This window comes from Periplaneta americana, chromosome 10, assembly GCF_040183065.1.
Source record: "Periplaneta americana isolate PAMFEO1 chromosome 10, P.americana_PAMFEO1_priV1, whole genome shotgun sequence".
Taxonomy (NCBI): domain Eukaryota; kingdom Metazoa; phylum Arthropoda; class Insecta; order Blattodea; family Blattidae; genus Periplaneta; species Periplaneta americana.
In genome coordinates this window covers 28964563-28982598 of record NC_091126.1, presented here as the reverse complement: position 1 = coordinate 28982598, position 18036 = coordinate 28964563, and the positions used below count along the sequence as shown (strand labels likewise).

Genomic DNA, 18036 nt, shown 5'->3' with positions numbered 1-18036 from the left:
TAGAGGTAACACGTTCGCGTGTCTCTGAATCAGAGTTATAGCCTGTGTTGACAGTGCACATTCAACGCACCATCGTTTTTCATTCCTTCTTGGAGCAGAACGGCGACAGAAGAGTGAGTTTTTTACGTCATTTATTACATACTGAGGCACTTCAAATGTGTTTCAAATTGGAAATGTTGGTTTAATAAAACAAAATAAACACTGCACAGCATTTGATGCACAGCAAATGTTCAGAGCGAACCTTACGTTTGCTTTGAGGTCCATATTTTACGACCGTGGCACTCTCCTATCTTGTCACCATTCCACTGTGCTAATAACAAACAGCTTGAGTTGTAGTCTGTTTGCTGACGGTGCGCAGTGAATCCATCACAATATGGCGGGAATACACCGATATGCTTCGGCGGAAATACATTCCCTATCTCAAACAGCTCCAAAATATGTCTCGCCCTACAACCTCACGAAAGTTTCTACAGTCTTTCTGATACACGGACACAGTTACCAATCACCAAACGGGCCTTTAATTTAAAGCATCTTGCCTACCTGGAGGGGTTATCACATCTACAACGACGAAGTTGTAGTCAGAGTTGCCAACTTGTCAAATTAAATGTCACCAAATAGTAGTACAAAAATCACCAAAATATCCGTTTCATTAATTTTACTTATGTGAAATCATTTGTGTTAAAATACAAATAAAAACTAGTTCCATTATTCGGAAATTGTAATTATACCATAGAACATTTCCTCCCCTCCCGCCTCTTCAAAGACGACATGCTCCTCTAGAGATGTCGCTGCGGGAGTATGTGACTGTAAGGTATAGGTATTCTACAAGCAAAACTCAGCTCGAACTCCTCGCGGCGCGCATGCTATACCCCTCTTACCCCCCTGCAGTAGCCTTGAGAGAATGCTGGGAACGGGAGCATACGTCATCTGCACGAGACAGTCACGCCCGCTGGTTTCTGCGCACTGAGTTTTCCTTGTTCGATGCCTATACCAATTTGTTTAACTGCACCTTCTGGTAAATTGTAACTATACATTTGTTGACTCTTTTCAAGCCGAATTTAATGCACAGAACAGCATGAAGTGTTTTAATTTTCATTCTATTTCGCAATTTAGATTTTATCAAATTCATTACACTGAACGCGCGTTCAACATCGGTATTATAGTAAGAAAGAGTTAGAAATGATAAAGCAAATATAGCAAGCTCGAAAAAATGTTTTTTCACAAGCAGTAACACTGCACTTCACGCTGCACATATTTATGAAGTACCGCAAAAGTTAAAAAAAGGAAACATTTATTTCTGTTGTGTTGAAAAAGTTCTGGCAACTGATTAAGAAAGCGAACTGCTAATGAAGCAGACCAAAGATGCACAGACTTCTGTATCTCTTCGTTCCTGATTTCAGTTTCTTCATGCTCATGATCTCTTAACTCCTATTCTGAGTTAATAGAGTGATGATAGGGAGGGAAATCCCCTCGTGGTGACGTTACAATTATTTTGAAACGCTAAGTGATGCCAACCTTTTCCCAATCAATTAAGATTTGAGGTTAATTAAATGAAAAAAAAAACAGAATAAGTGAAATATTAATTTTGTTCGTCCATTATCCCAGATTTATCACTAGACTTACTTTAAAAACATCAGAATTTTGACACGTCGCTAAATGACATATTTTGACATAAAATGGCTTCTCAGAAACACCAGATCTGATGACAGAATCACCAACTTGGGAACACTGGGTGTAGCTCTGAAAGGAGACATCGGCGGAAATGAATTTCCTATCTCAAACGGCTCCAAATTCTCTGCCCTACAATCCTACACTGTTATACAAATCTGGCTTTCAAGTAGTAGCTCCCTGTAAAGCAGGTTTGAATAATTTCAAGGAAAAATTGTTTCGGGGCCGGGTATCGATCCCGGGACCCTTCGCTTAGCGCGCGAACGCTCTACCGACTGAGCTACCCCAGGAACTATACACGACACCGTTACAACGAAAGTTATAAGTGTTTGTTTTAATTTTGAGCAACCTTTTCACTTACGTTCAGATTTGGTTTTGAATTCTTTGCTGTTGTGGCATTTCTTTTTCGTGTGAGAAAATGCATACTTCGTTATGTGTGCAAAGGCACATCTTTTACCATCCCTGAATTTCTAACCGATGTATTTATTCTTCCCCTCCTGTACGGTGTGCGACAGCCGTCTGCATTTTGACACCTCTACTTTGCTGCACTCTGAAATAATCTCCGACAGGTTCGAACAACATATTCAAGGTCCAATAACATTTGTATTAACGTTTGCTATTCACTTACAAATCATTAAGACATCAGTTGAAGGACTAGGAATCCGTAATGAAGTTACACTATGTCCACAGGAAGCCAGCCGAGCGCACAAACAGAAATGACTGAGTCCGATACACCTAATAAAGATTTCGTAACAACTCAATATGCCGGTATTATATTTCAAAATATGTGATTACGCAAATATGCTTCGTTAGTGTGTTGCTAACGTCTGGCTTCATGCAGATCTTCCATAAGCCTTTTCTTCTGTTGGTTTGCGTAATGGAGATTTTCTAAGACGGGAACAGTTGTTACGCATGTGGTTTTGACTACGAAACTGATGTTTTGACGTGGGCTAGGAACGGCTGGATATTTTCCTGTGTGCATTTTCAGGGATAGGATTTATTCACGTCGATAAATCTGCAGGAAAGTAATCCCTAGTTTACTTCACTTTGGAAGGAAAGCATTCCAAAAGAATGAGTGCCACAAAGACGGCGTACATTTTCTCATTCATTAATTCATTCCATAGATCTTACATGAGCAATGAAGCTTTAAGGTGTGGAACAAGTCAAAATTTTACAATATTACAATTACAATTTTTACAAATTTTTACAGTTTTACAATTTAGTAATTTTCTACAATTTTTACAATTTTGTGCAATTTTTTACAATATTTTGACGAGATGTAGTGAGATGAGGTGAGGTCCGAGGATTCGCCAAAATATTACCCGGCATTTGCCTTTTGGTGGGGGAAAACCTCGGAAAAACCCAACCAGGTAATCAAATCAAAGGGGGGGGGATCAAATCAAAGGGGTTGATGCCGAGGACTCGCCATAAACCATCCGGCTTCAGTCCCATGGCTGTGGAAAACCTCGGAAGAAACCAAAGACCAAAGAGGGATCCAACCCAAGCCCGAACGCAGCTCCGGATTAGCAGCCCAGCGAGTCTGCCGACTGAGCTACATCGATGGCTCTACTAAAAGTATACAATACATAGCCAATCAGATTATTAAATTTACATTGTAACATGGCCCTTTTTGCCTGTTTTATTCCTTCACAGTACATAAGTTAGGAAACTTAATGCAAAATTTGTATTAGGTTATTATTGAAAATCACCTGTCCAAGTTTCATGGTGCCTATAAACGTCTATATGAGGGATAATAGCCAGTGGAATAACTAGAGGATTGGAGGCTCCTGGAAAAGTTGTGCCCCAACTAATTTTGAATTCTACAGATTGACACCATTAGGCCTACATGTTAGAATTTGTTTCCAAATAAATTTTATAATTGTATGTATAACATTCATTGTTATACCTTAAAACTTGTTCCATCTTGATTTGAGTTCTGCTAACAAACACTCTCATGGGGGAAGATAAGAAAGTTTTTTTTTTCTTTCACCGTCTTAATGTCAAAACAGGCGCTTATATGTATAAATTTTGGCCACTCGAGCGCAATTATGAGGACCGTAAAAATAAGTTTCCCTGGGGCCGTTTACAGAAAGAAAATATTTATTGGAACAGATACAGCAATTGTTGAGCTATTTTTCAACATATTCCCCACGGGAATTGAGACATTTGTCATACCGTGGAATCAACTTTTGTATTCCTGTGTCGTAGAAGACTGCCGCCTGGGATGGGAACCAGTGTGTGACAGCCGTCTGAACCTCTCTGTTGATCTCATTGCATGACAGATGTCTCAATTCCGGTGAGGAATATGTTGAAAAATAGCTCAACAATTGTATCTGTTTCAATAAATTTTTCCAATGAAATAGTGTTTTCTGCCTGTAAATGGCTCCAGGGAAACTTATTTTACAGCCCTCGTAATTGCATTTGAGTGACCAAATTTGCAGTATGCACCTGCTTTGACATTATTCAATATGTATGTATTTATTCACACTGCAATGGGTATATACCCGGTGGCAGTGGTAACTAATTACACTCAATAATGACAATAATAAACTTATTAATTAAAAATACAATTAATAATAATACTAATAATTAATACTAATAATAATAATAATAACAATAATAATAACAGGGAATATCCTAAATTAAATGAAACGGTCACTTAAAATAATATTTGAAATATTCTAATTTGTATCTTAAAACTAAGATCGAACTAAAACCCACGAGTATATGTTCATATCTGCACAAGTACCTTTCAACATTACACTCATTTCGCTGTCAACTCACTCACTGCACTGGAACTACGACACATTTCACTGATTCTATCCTGATTTCACTAACACTTCAAAAACATTTCACTGTTCAAATTCTTTGCACTGCCACTATAAACTATAAAGCTTCACTGACAGGAACACGTTTCACTTACACAGCACACTTCACTGACACGACATACTTCTTCACTGATACAACACTTCAATAACAACATATCATTTACACCCTTTAAGTACTGTGTATAATTACCGTCTATTAGTAAGGTCCTTAAGCCTATTTTTAAATGCATTTTTGGTTGTTGGTAAAGCCTTTAGTAAGTCTGCAGGTAAAGCATTCCAGTCCCTGATAGGACGATTGAGAAAAGAAAACTTTCCAGTGTCCGTCCTCTGCCTTCTTTCCCTCAATTTATATGAGTGGTCGTTCCTTGAAGAGTAATTTGGCGGCTGCAACCTATTTTTTATTTCTCTCCAGGCAGGCTCACCTCTGTATGTTTTGAACAGTGCGCATAATCGAATTCGCGTTCTCCTGTCCGTGAGTGTGTCCCATTTTAATGGTGAATTTTTCCGACAACATTTAAGAGCCCGTTTTTTGAATCTTTTCCAGTGTCTTAATATGTTCTAATCTGTAAGGATCCCAACATGCAGCACCATATTCCATTACTGGACGTACTAGTGATTTATATGCAATCTCTCTGGATTTGTCAGAACCTGTTCTTAGTACCCTCATCACAAAGTGTAACGCTCTCCATGCCTTTCCCGCTGTGTCTGTAACGTGTTTTTTTTTTATCTGACTCCACGAGAATGTTTGCTTGTAAGTTAGCTATTAACTTCTTCGAAAAGTAGCTTCTTAGTCACGGACAGCTCGGTGGATAAGAATGCTTGCTAAACCTTTCAGTCTTTCCTGATTAATGGTGCTTCTCACATAGCTTTTAATTACTTGAAGTTTGGAAAATGAACGCTACACATTGGAATGATCAGAAACAACATTAAAGCTGCACAAACTTCCGGAAAACTGGATGAAATTAATTTTTCACTGTACAGAGAGAGGCTAGTACACTGATTGTTGTCATTTTTGACATATCATTAAGTGCCGATCGCTTATTAAAATTTTCTCGCGCAAATGCTAAGGAAATGTCTTTGCTGAACATATCTGCGAACTTCTTAGTCGATCCGCGTTACTTAACCCTCAACTGGTATCTATGGGCCATATTCATAAACCAGTGTTAGCGATATACAGGGACATCACTTTATTTTTACCAACATTTTTAACATTAACCTGGCTATACTCGGAAACACTATACCCCCCTTCCATTACAGGAGTTTGGAGTTGCTAGTGCAATATGTAAACAAATCATTTTACTAGCTATAGAAGGAGACAAAAGTAGTGTATCAATTTATGTTACAGGGAAGTACAGTATTACGATTTTCAGTTTGATCATTACTGTTACAGTATTTTTATCAAAAAACAGTAGAATAGTAACATTTTTTTTCACAAACTCAACTCTTCAGGCGGTTATATTCATTATGTTATGTCTAATTTATTCAGCATATTATTAACCTAATTTATTCCTGAGAATTTTGTGAGCACTTCCGTAAGAAACCCCAATTTCTACAGCTAACTTCTTGACCGACTTATTAGGACCTCGCTGCATCCTTTCTCTAACATCTTCTGTCACCTTTGTTGGCCATCTTACACTTTTCTTCCTTTCTGTACACTGTGTTGCTCTAAATTTATCTACCAGATTAATGACATTTCTACGAAAATATTTCGTTATGATATAATCAGGAAATTGTGAAAAAAAAATGTTGTTCACATTCGGTTATATTGTAATTCCAGTTTCCATCATTTTCCTTCATACCTACAAACAGTAAAACAAAACTCTTGTTTAAATAATGCTGTTAAATACCGCACCATATTATAAGGTACCGTACATTCGGTAACTCTAATCTTGACTTGTGCTCAGTTCACACAGATAAATTCAGTTATGGTACACACGATACCTGTGTGAAAATTAACTTCAATAATATAAGCTCTTTCTTCTATAGAAAATGCAACATATTTCTGAAACACACTGTACTCTGTACTGTTTTCTTCACTGCTAGCAACAGCGGCAACAGTTTGTGTGACTGACGTTAGCAAGGACATTAGTGAAAGGGGTGGGAGTCAAGTACATTTAGAAACGCAAGTACAATAAAAATTGAAGTAAGAATAAAATGATGTCTCTGTATATGATGTGAATCCTGTGCAAGTAAACAGTCGATACTTGGGGCTAGTTTAGCACGCTCATAGCGCGGGCTAGCGAAATGTCTATGAATAGCACCCTATGGGTCAATATAGACCCATATTGCTTGATATCGTAATGTACACTTAAAAAGCGATACCGGTTGAGGGTTAAATTTGGTACAAACTTAGGTTTGAGAACACCAGAGTTTGATATCACTGCACACAATATTACATTTGTCTTGTTCTCTGTTGCTTTTTCCGTAAAATTAATGTATTCTATTACTAATTTTGCTTACTAAAACACTTACATTAAAGGTAATATCGGTATTACATGTAAAACAAAACAGAAATCTGTGTTTTTGGGCGAAATCTACTAGACCTCTGTTACAAAAACATTACGTATTATGACATTTTTACCATCATTTTCGTGTTCACGAGAGACGATTTAGTGAAATTGAACTGATTTTGTCCATGTTACAGACGAAAAGTTGAAATTTGTCGACGAATGTTATTTAACAAGTCATAGAAGTCCTATAAACTAACTAATGACTAGGGCTAGGATTTTTATGAAATTGCATCTTTTTTCTAGTAAGCCAGAAACATTGCTGCTTTAGTATTTATATGTTATGTGATAAACTGAGCGTTTTAAAACATATTTGTTAGGATATTTTTTGCATTTTTTTGCCTGTTTCACTTCATAAGAGCCTCTTTTGTTTTATTCGGTCATTTTTAGGCATTTTCATTTAATTTTGGCCATAAATCTCCATTATTAATTTAAAATAATGTTTACTTTCTTTGATATTTTCTTTATATATTTTGTCCATTAATACCCATTATTTTGTATAATATTTTAATCGTTGTTCTACACAAATATTGCCATTTTAACGTAGTACATCCCATATAATGTATCAGTCCAACCACCCCTTCAATATAAACTCCTCTATACCTGCTACTTCCGAATAAGAGTGGCCTTGTGGTAGAATACATGAAAACTAAAAGTAAAGTAAATCCATGGTGCTACAGCTCATGAAGGGCCAAGACCGACCAGCTGACTGTTGACCTCATGTCCACATGTCAAAACAGAGGTGAACGATCATACATGGAAACTACATCAGGTAAAATAATTAATTAAAGTGTACTACTTAGAGAAAATTATGTAAAATTTAATTTAATTACTTACTGGCTTTTAAGGAACCCAGAGGTTCATTGCCGCCCTCACATAAGCCCGCCATTGGTCCCTATCCTGAGCAAGATTAATCCAGTCTCTATCATCATATCCCACCTCCCTCAAATCCATTTTAATATTATCTTCCCATCTACGTCTCGGCCTCCGTAAAGGTCTTTTCCCCTCCGGCCTCCCAACTAACACTCTATATGCATTTCTGGATTCGCCCATACGTGCTACATGCCCTGCCCATCTCAAACGTCTGGATTTAATGTTCGTAATTATGTCAGGTGAAGAATACAATGCGTGCAGTTCTGTGTTGTGTAACTTTCTACATTCTCCTGTAACTTCATCCCTCTTAGCCCCAAATATTTTCCTAAGCACCTTATTCTCAAACACCTTTAACCTATGTTCCTCTCTCAAAGTGACAGTCCAAGTTTCACAACCATAAAGAACAACCGGTAATATATAATTTAATTTAATTACTAGTCTAAATATTAAGTAGTACAAAACCTCTTTTCCTACTAAGCCAATTATGTAAGATCAATTTTTAAGGCATTTTAAGGGCATTTTTGAAAGATTTTTAGGTCATTTGTTTTTAGGACATTTTTTCATGATTTATAGGTCATCAAAATCCTAATCCTGCTAATGACAATAGCGAAGAGTCCAAAATCGCGAAGGAATTTCTAAAAATGATCAAACATTTTATGGTAATCTTGAAAGAAGTTCGGAATAATAAGCTGGAATTGAGAAAGAACATTTTTTGGCGTCTGGACAACTGAAGTGGAAGAGGAAACCTGTCAACACGCGTTCGTAAGCAGTGAGCATGTCTCCAGTTGAACAGTCTTGAGAATGGATTTCTTGGCCGCTGACACGACTAGTTAGCCAATTAGTTAATCAGTGAAGCGAAGCTTCCTAACACAGGGCTGCGACCGTGACATCCATGTCGTAAGGCGCAAGGTGCGAGCGAGGCATTTAACTCTTCGGCCGCGCCGCGCCGCTGCGGCACGTATGTTGATACGTGTTATCTTGCAGGGAAGTGGGACAGCAGCGGAGTGGAGCTGAATTCGTGATCACCAGCGAGAAGAGAAGAAAATTGTATTATCTGCAATGTTCACAACAGCGAAGGTTGTTTTCCCTTACTTCGCTTTCTTTTCCCGCCTCCCACCGCGTCGTTACGCTTAATTGGAATTGCACGGGCTACGAATGTGTTAAAAGGTGCTGATGACGTAGATATATCTTGACGACACCAATTTAGTCGCGTCTTCAGTCTAATAGTTTCTACTTTGTGGTTGGTCAGTTGCTCATTATACCCCAAGTTGCCTCAAATATAGCAGCCAGATTGGAAATGGGGATGGAGGGTAGTAGTTAGGAATATTAAAATGTTTGGGCTATATTGTAGAGCAGGAGTCGTCATCTCAGTGCACTATGGTGCGGGAACCGTTTGCTCGCTAGCTCAGTTCTATCCCTTGGACATCAGCTGTGCAGCAGGAGTTGGGGGAAGGAAGGGCAGGGCATAGTTGCGCCCCACGGTCAGATAAGATGCAGCAGATAAAAAAGGGTCCCTGTTTTGTAGGCATAGTTGCGCCCCGTTCCCATCAGGTAGCAGAAGGGGCATGGCATAGTTGCGCCCCGATGAAATAGGTAGAGAAAAAGACACTACGCAAAATCGAGCCTCGTAATCAACTAAACTTATTGATTTCTTATTCGATTTAATATTCATTATCGATACCGTTGAAATGAACACCTTGAAGTTGGCAGTACTTTATTAACTATTTGTCTACTGTTTATGCTGTGATTATCAATAGCCTACCGTCAAAATGAACACCATGAAGTTGGCAGTACTTTATTAACTGACATATTCAAATGAGTGAGCCGTTGGAATATGGGACCTTAGCAGTGTTGACATTTTATTAGTGATTTTCACACCGTCTGTGGCGTATAGTGAGGTTAATTTAAAATGAATGTTAAGTTTAGTGAAAAGGGTAAAGAGTTAATAATTCACAATGGTTCTAAGTTTCAATTTTCGAAACTCTGTACCGTAGGGTTAAGATATCGATGTACAAACAAAAAATGCAGTTCATTTATTGTGTGTGATCGATAAAAAAAAAGTATTATTTTAAATAGCAAAATTGATCATATGCTAGGCCTACCTAATTTCAATGCAGCTATCACTGTAATATTTTTAAGTAATTTATTTATTTTATGACAATCACTTTCGTGTGTACTATGCCCATCGGGGCGCAACTATGCCATGTCCATTCTGATACCTGATTTATTCGGGGCGCAACTATGCCATGTCCCTTCTGCTACCTGATTTCTTCGGGGCGCAATTATGCCATGCCTAGGCCTCCCAATTGACCGCGGGGCGCAACTATGCCATGTCCCTTCTGCTACCTGATTTCTTCGGGGCGCAACTATGCCATGTCCCTTCTGCTACCTGATTTCTTCGGGGCGCAATTATGCCATGCCTAGGCCTCCCAATTGACCGCGGGGCGCAACTATGCCATACCGGGAAGGAATCAGGTGATGGCAGTGGCGTCCGTTCACTTGTTCAACCCTTTTAATCAGTCTTTAATAATTATAATAAAAATAATCACTGAAGAAGCATGTACTTAATTTATTTTAAGAGGAACTGTGTAATAAGTAAATCACTTTTCAGTTTAAGACAAGAAACCACTTGTATTTTTCCTTTTATGTATTGTAGCAGTTTTGAAAGTAAATAGTTTTCTTTCATATTAAAGCAAATGAGAACATACAGATCTATAATGCATTTTCACTGTTACAAAATATTAAACAAATCGAATCCATTACTAATATTTTATCATGTCATACTATTCCTTTGTTCAAGTGTCAATAAACAAATGAATTATCCATTTTGTATCTGACACTATATATAACAAAAACCAATTATTTTTCATTATGAATAATATGTGAAACATATTATCTTTTCTGTTACAAGACTGAAGTAAATTACTTCATTACAATGTAAAAAAGAAATTATAAAAATTATTTTCGCTGTTCATTAACATTGGTTTTCCTGGATTTTTAAATCACTTTTTAGTTTAAGACAACAAACAAGTTGTACTTTTTCGTTATGTATTGTAACGGTTTTGAAAGCAAATAGTCTTTTTTTTTTCATATTAAAGTAATTGAGAACACACAGATCTATAATGCATTTTCACGTTACAAAATATTAAACAAATCGAATCCATTAGTAATATTTAAATCATGTCACCCTATTCCTTTGTTCAAGTGTCATCAGTAAAATAAAATTAATTATCCATTTTTTATCTGACACTATATATCACAAAACCAATTATTTGTTATTATGTGTAACATATGAAACATATTATCGTTTCTGTTACAAGACTGAAGTAGGCCTAAATTATTTTATTACAATGTAAATAGCAAATGATAAAAATTATTTTCGCTGGTCATTAGCACTGGTTTTCCTGGATTTTTGAATTCGTTTTTCCCTTACTAACTGGTCAAAGTTAGGCGTCAATGCTCGTGTAGAACACAATCGAAGAAGACATTGTAAATTTTGGTCAGTAAGTTGGCTTCTGTGATGGCTTGGCTCGACACACTGCACACTACTACCTCCTCAGCCAGCGTCTCTGCGCTCCGAACTAGTATGCAGGCCAGTTGACGATGGCTGTTGTAGAGAAAGAAGGAAATGATGCATTGAAAAGAAATTTAAAATTCCTACAAACGATGAAAACTAAGTATAATTGAATAAAAGAATTAGATAATAATGTAAGCAGCTTAGGACTAACTTGGTTATGGCAAGATATTGGTGAAATTCATATAAATTTTATAGACAAAATTATAATGGAGAGGAGTGACGAGATAGTGAGACAGTAAATTTTTATTTTCATTGGGTTATTTTACGACGCTAGGTTATTTAGCGTCTGAATGAAATGAAGATAATGTCGGTGAAATGAGTCCGGGGTCCAGCACCGAAAGTTACCCAGCATTTTCTCGTATTGGGTTGAGGGAAAACCCCGGAAATACCTCAACCAGGTAACTTGCCCCGACCAGGATTCGAACCCGGGCCACCTGGTTTCGCGGCCACATGTGCTGACCGTTACTCCACAGGTGTGGACTTGAGACAGTAAATGTTTAGCAAGTTAAATGATTTAAAAGTATTAATAAATTACCAAGAAATGGAAATCATATGGGGACAGGGAGAAGATACAAAACTTAACAACAGGGAAAAAAGGATGGGATTAGCGTTGTGGAGATTGGGAATTTGAAGGTTAAAAAATAGAAGAGGAGACGTAGGAAAAGTTATATGTCCTTTATGTAATCAAAAAGAAGACGCGTTACACATTCCTATATTTTGCCCAGAAAATGAAAGAGGAAGAAAAATTACTAAAACTGAATGTAGAAATAGCACATCGTCGTTGTTCTTGCAATAACTCCTATGTGCAAAACATGAAATTTTTCAGTAGGAAGAAAAAACACATTTATTCTTCTATGACAGTAGTGCATAGGAGATTGTGAATTCTTACATTTTCGGAAGAAAGAAATATATTTACATGTAGGAGTTTTTATTATTTGCTATATGTCACATAGGAGTTATTGCCGGAACAACGATGATATAGGAAATTGTATAGAACAGTAAACGAAAGAAAATTGAGGGAACTCGGAAAATGTTTGTATCTAGGCCTAGTAAAGAAAAAATGGGAAGGGAAAACTAAGGTATAAACATATGTACTGTAAAATGTTATGTTTTATTTAACGACGCTCGCAACTGCAGAGGTTATATCAGCGTCGCCGGATGTGCCGGAATTTTGTCCCGCAGGAGTTCTTTTACATGTCAGTAAATCTACTGACATGAGCCTGTCGCATTTAAGCACACTTAAATGTCATCGACCTGGCCCGAGATCGAACCCGCAACCTTGGGCATAGAAGGCCAGCGCTATACCAACTCGCCAACCAGGTCGACTATGTACTGTATATAATAAATATGAATTAATGGAAAAGAGTTTTTGTGAAGAAATAACTGTAATGATTGTATTATGTAGTGTGGAATATACAGTTATAGTTATTAATAGTAAAATGTAGTTAAGGGTGGTTTCCTGTAAACATAACAGAATCACCATTAACGAATGATACACAGATATTGTACATGATTTGATGACAATAAATATATATACATATCCCAAGTTAGGTGTTGGCACGTTTGAAAATGTTAAATTACAAATTAACAGTAATATTGTAATGTGTGACCGTGAACCTAGCGATCTCGTGTTCACATTCCAGCTGGAACTTGTTTCAGGCATACTATTATCCGATATTTTAACGCAACCAATTAAGAGCAAATGCTGGGCAACTTTCGCACTGGATTCTGGATTCTTTTCTTTGGCATTATCACCTTAATTCGGACGCTAGATAACCATCGCAGTTGATAAATCGTCGTAAAATAAACCAATTAGAAAAATAAAACCAGGAAATATTTTTTCGATAAGTCAAAGTTAATATTTTAGGTAGCACCGGAGACAAATTAAGATTGGTATGGGCCACCTGCGAAATTAATAATTGGACTCCTTGAGTAAAAAATGAATAATAATAATAATAATAATAATAATAATAATAATTCGTCTGCTTGATGCTGAACACAGGAACGAATTACACTCACAATCACACATTCCTTAACACTCTTCTCTAAAATACTGTTCTCTAGAGACAAACTTCTCCATATTTTATGGATGCAAAATCGTGGGTTGTGTCGTCAAACTCAGTTTCCGCGAAAATGCCGGGTTCGATACTCATCAAACTTAAATTGTTTAAGAACTATAATATTGCTGTACGATTTCTTAATAAAATTCTTGCTTTATTTTAGTTTAGAAAATGATTGTTCTGTAGACATATTGGTTACAAATAATGTCAGGAAAATTCCCATAGCAATTTCCAACTTGAAGATGATTCAGGAATGTTATTTATATCATATTATCATTTCCAACATCTTTTAGTCGCTAAACATATGTTATCCCATTTAAAATTCTGTTTCAGGTTTTTCTGCGAGTCACTGTACAATTTTATTCGAGATTTCAAGTAAGACGTCAGGCACAAAAATTTAGTAGGCTGCAGTGTATTTGGGTATGACTAGTGGACGGGCGTTTAAATAAAATGGACGCGAAAATATAATTATGGCATTTTTTTAACTATTTACTTTTGAGTATATTTGAGAATATGTACCCTTTCCATTTCAACATTCCAGAATCTTTAAGAAAAAAATAGGGTTTTCAAGAATGGAGACTCGGTTACATAATTCGATTAGGATTTATTTCGGCGAGGATGGACGGAAATCCTTCGGCGCTGAGACCAAAAATCAATTTTTGTTTGTACTATTCGGAGTCGGACAAGAGAATTCAATGGGTCGATTTAGACGTAGAACCTCTCAGATACCTCAGAGGTAGGTAAGGCTGTTTCCTAACGCTTAAGATATGTACGGAACAACTGGAGTTGAGGAATCGAATCTCGCCTTAGGCGTCCCTGTTGTTGTCGATCCATTAAGGCTCCCCCAAACAGACGCGATACGGAATGCGTTACGATAGCATTACAATTTTGCGATAAATGTTTTCACTGCGTTCAATGATTGTGTTCACACACACGCGATTATCTCAATATGCGTTATTATCGCAGCAAGTAGAACGCGACGATTTTGCGTTCTATTCTCCGGGAGATGTAGATCGCAAGAACGCCACGCGTTTATTTTGATGCTGGGTTGAAATGTGTCATTTATGGATTCATCTGCAAAGGAAGAGGAACTTCTCTGTCATGTATGAGAATCGTCGCAGGCAAAGCAGGTGCAGGTAAGTCCATGGTAGTCATGTATGGTTAAGATAAACATTATAAAAAGGTATAAAGTGATAATTTAGCTTTTCTTTGCCAAGAACGTGAAATAAATAACAAGTACGCTTACCCGATCATAAACTTTATTTTTTTTTTAATTTGCTCTTTTTGTTGCAGGAGGTTGTGGATTCACGAGTTAAATGCCACAAGGGAAGAAAAAGATTAATTTTATACCTTAGTTCAACAACTAACCTTAGCACTCTGCTAACCTTGAAGAGCCTACTAGTAAAGAATTTCAATGTTTAGAGTACTCATAAAATAACGAACTTTAATGTAAAGTAAATTCAGTAGTAATTTATTCTAAACATACCTACGTCTAATGATTTACTTACATAAGTATATCTAGAGTGTGGTAAGATATTGAAAGTAATAAAACTCCGACAAACAAATTACATAACTTTTTGTTTCCACTTCATTAATTTTATATTTCTGCACAATTATTTATAATATTGTACAAGCATTTTGCAATTTGCACAAATAAATGTTTTTTCATTTGTGCATTTTTGCGACAGTTATTTATTTTCTAGCTCAAACCCCGCGTAAGTCTACAAGCCAGTACGACATCAAATTATAAATAAATAATTGCACTTATTGTTTACATCTAACATTGTAGCTATCTCCTTCCATTTCTTCTCCTTTTCCATGCCACGGATTTTCCTTTACGAACTCAACAAAAAATTCCACGTTCGTTTACAAGTAATCCGAAATCGAAATCTGTGAGCACAAGTGATATACACCTGTTGAAGGTAACTGGTCTTTGCGCTGTGGCTGGAAAACTAAAATCCGCATATGTGGTCACCCATTACGATATTCTGATTGGCTGGGGACGTTAGAATATCGTATATCGCGGACGCGCCAGTTTGGGCACCTCTTCGCGATAGTGCGATATTGCGTTATCGCGAAATCGTAACGCTATCGTAACGCATTCCGTATCGCGTCTGTTTGGGGAGGCCTTTACTACTCAGTTCACGAAAATTTGGTTCGAAATGTAATACAGTTGTATTCATTTTCAAGCTGTTCTTTAATTAGTGTTCTCATTTCAATGTTTCTCTTTTTTATTTGTTGTGCATTGCATACCTGTGGTAATACAACTCTTTAATATTATATTTAACTTGAATTAATTCTTAATTACTGTTAGAAATCGAGAATGGCCTTCGTTTTAACATAGCCATTTAAGTAGAAAAAAATGGCTGCTTTCTAGTGTCATATTTTCTCTGTATAACACAGAAAATGAAGCTTGTCCTTGCATTATTATACAATGTTACGTATAGCTAACAGGCGATATTTCTCTTTTGGACAGAGAAATTTAGCACACGTCTTGGTAAACAGGGCGAAATAAGAAATAAATACCAGGAGAAATTGTTGCGAGGATGAATGGAATAGAAAAGACGAATTATGTTAGGGAACCATGGCTTACGACAGTGATGTCAAAGCAAGCGCATTTTTCTGACCATGACGTCGTGCGCGGGCATCAAGCGCTAAATATGGAAAGAGGAAGGGTTGTGTATATGAATAAGCAGTCTATTAAGAAAATAGTGGTGCACAAACTTCAGACGGAACGTGAAATTTTATGTCGTTATTTTTATATGGCTTCTTTTTGCTTGATATTATCTATATTGTCTGTAAAATAAAAGTACTAATACCAGTTTCTTAACATTGCAGTTGTGTTTTAAATGTTAATATCATAATAAAGAGTTAAGAAGGAATATTCACATAAATACCATAGTAGTACAACTATACTGTACTAAATGGATGAAACACATCATTCACAAAGAAAGCGATATCTAAAAAAAAAAAAAGAGATTGGGTATGACATGATAAGTTGGAATTGATATTGGTGATACCTTATAAAAGTAATTAATAAACCAATCAAAACAATATTACAGTACAAAGCAAAGTTACCTAGGTGCTGTATATGTTTTAACTGTAACTAGTATTCCATAACAAAACTCTTATCGCATTATGCTTTTAAAGTGATATTGGTGAGCAACTTCCTATCATCATAATATAAAATTATTTTCTCGCAATCTGCTGAAGCTATAGAGCTGACATTTTTACAATCATGGATACATATCTTTTGCTTATGATGTAACAGCAGTTGCTTTGTTAATTCATTTCCTTACAAATAATTTCCAAGCGAATATGTTCAAAATTTTTAATACACTATCTTCAGTAATACGTATTTACGTTAGGCCCTATATTAGATTTACGAAAACTTCTGTAAGACTACTAAATAAATAGGCCTATATCTGAAAATTTCTTTCGAATAAAAAAATCAAACTTGTGAAAAATGAGCATTAAAATTGAAACTTACATTCTTACAATGCACTTATACTTCTCAGACAAATCTAAAAATTAACATGGATACAGTTTTAATAAGTTCTCTTTCCTTTATCCATTGAATCAGTGCTGGCCATCCCTGAATATAGCTCGACCAAGCGGCAGCATATACTACCTTTTTTCGTCTGTCTCTTTCCTTTCCGCTGTTAAGCGCTCTGGCTCTCCTGAGCTCCAAAGCGCGCGCTTGCTCCTATTGGCATCAATTGACATGACTGGCTTACGATATTACAGTCTTCCCCCAGTTTTTTATGGTTACCATGTCGGAGCTTGTATCCGAGATTCGAGAGTTCAAACACCGCCGGGAGCAATGGATTTTTAAGGGCGATATAATTCTTAATATGACTTCATCCGGGAGAAAAATAATTTTTGGTTCTCGTGAAGTTAGAGACCGTTCGGATGTCAGTCTTGTCCGCGTGTTGTGTGGTGACAACGATCCGTCTCGCATATAGCAACAATTACAGAGCGCCGTATCTGCTGATGGAGTTTTCCTGGCTATTACAACCATTACCATATAATTCTGAGTGAGTGAAATGTTATTATGTGGGAGGAATCGAGCTCTCTGATTCCTCGAGTCTATACTGACAGACTGAACGTATCTTGTCTAATTATTATCAGAATCGTTACTATTATTCATAATATTACTATTATTATTCTCCCATGTACATTATGTACGAGTATGTTGCGAAGGTTTTTCGCAGTGTTGTCGGAATTTACTCTTACTGTCTTACTAATAACAACTCTTATACAGACATTTAACTGTCTTATACAGGGACATAATTTTATTTTTACTAACATTTTTAATATTAACCTGGCTATACTTTTGGTTTAATTTATATTATTATAATGTACCGAAGTACATATGATATTTCCATGCAGATACTCTGCGTCATCATACGATGAAAGAGTAATGGAATGGAATGGTATTTGGAATAATTTTTTATTTATGATTTTTATTAATTATTACTGTTTTGGCAGATAAGTGCAATGGATTTAGAATCTTTGAATAT

At 36.5% G+C, this 18036-nt stretch overlaps 1 protein-coding gene across 3 annotated transcripts in view; it reads left to right on the top strand.

Moving 5' to 3' along the window:
* Mitf (transcription factor Mitf) overlaps positions 1-18036 on the top strand; it is a 539922-nt gene that overhangs the window by 226664 nt on the left and 295222 nt on the right. The gene's annotated exons all lie outside the window — the stretch shown is intronic.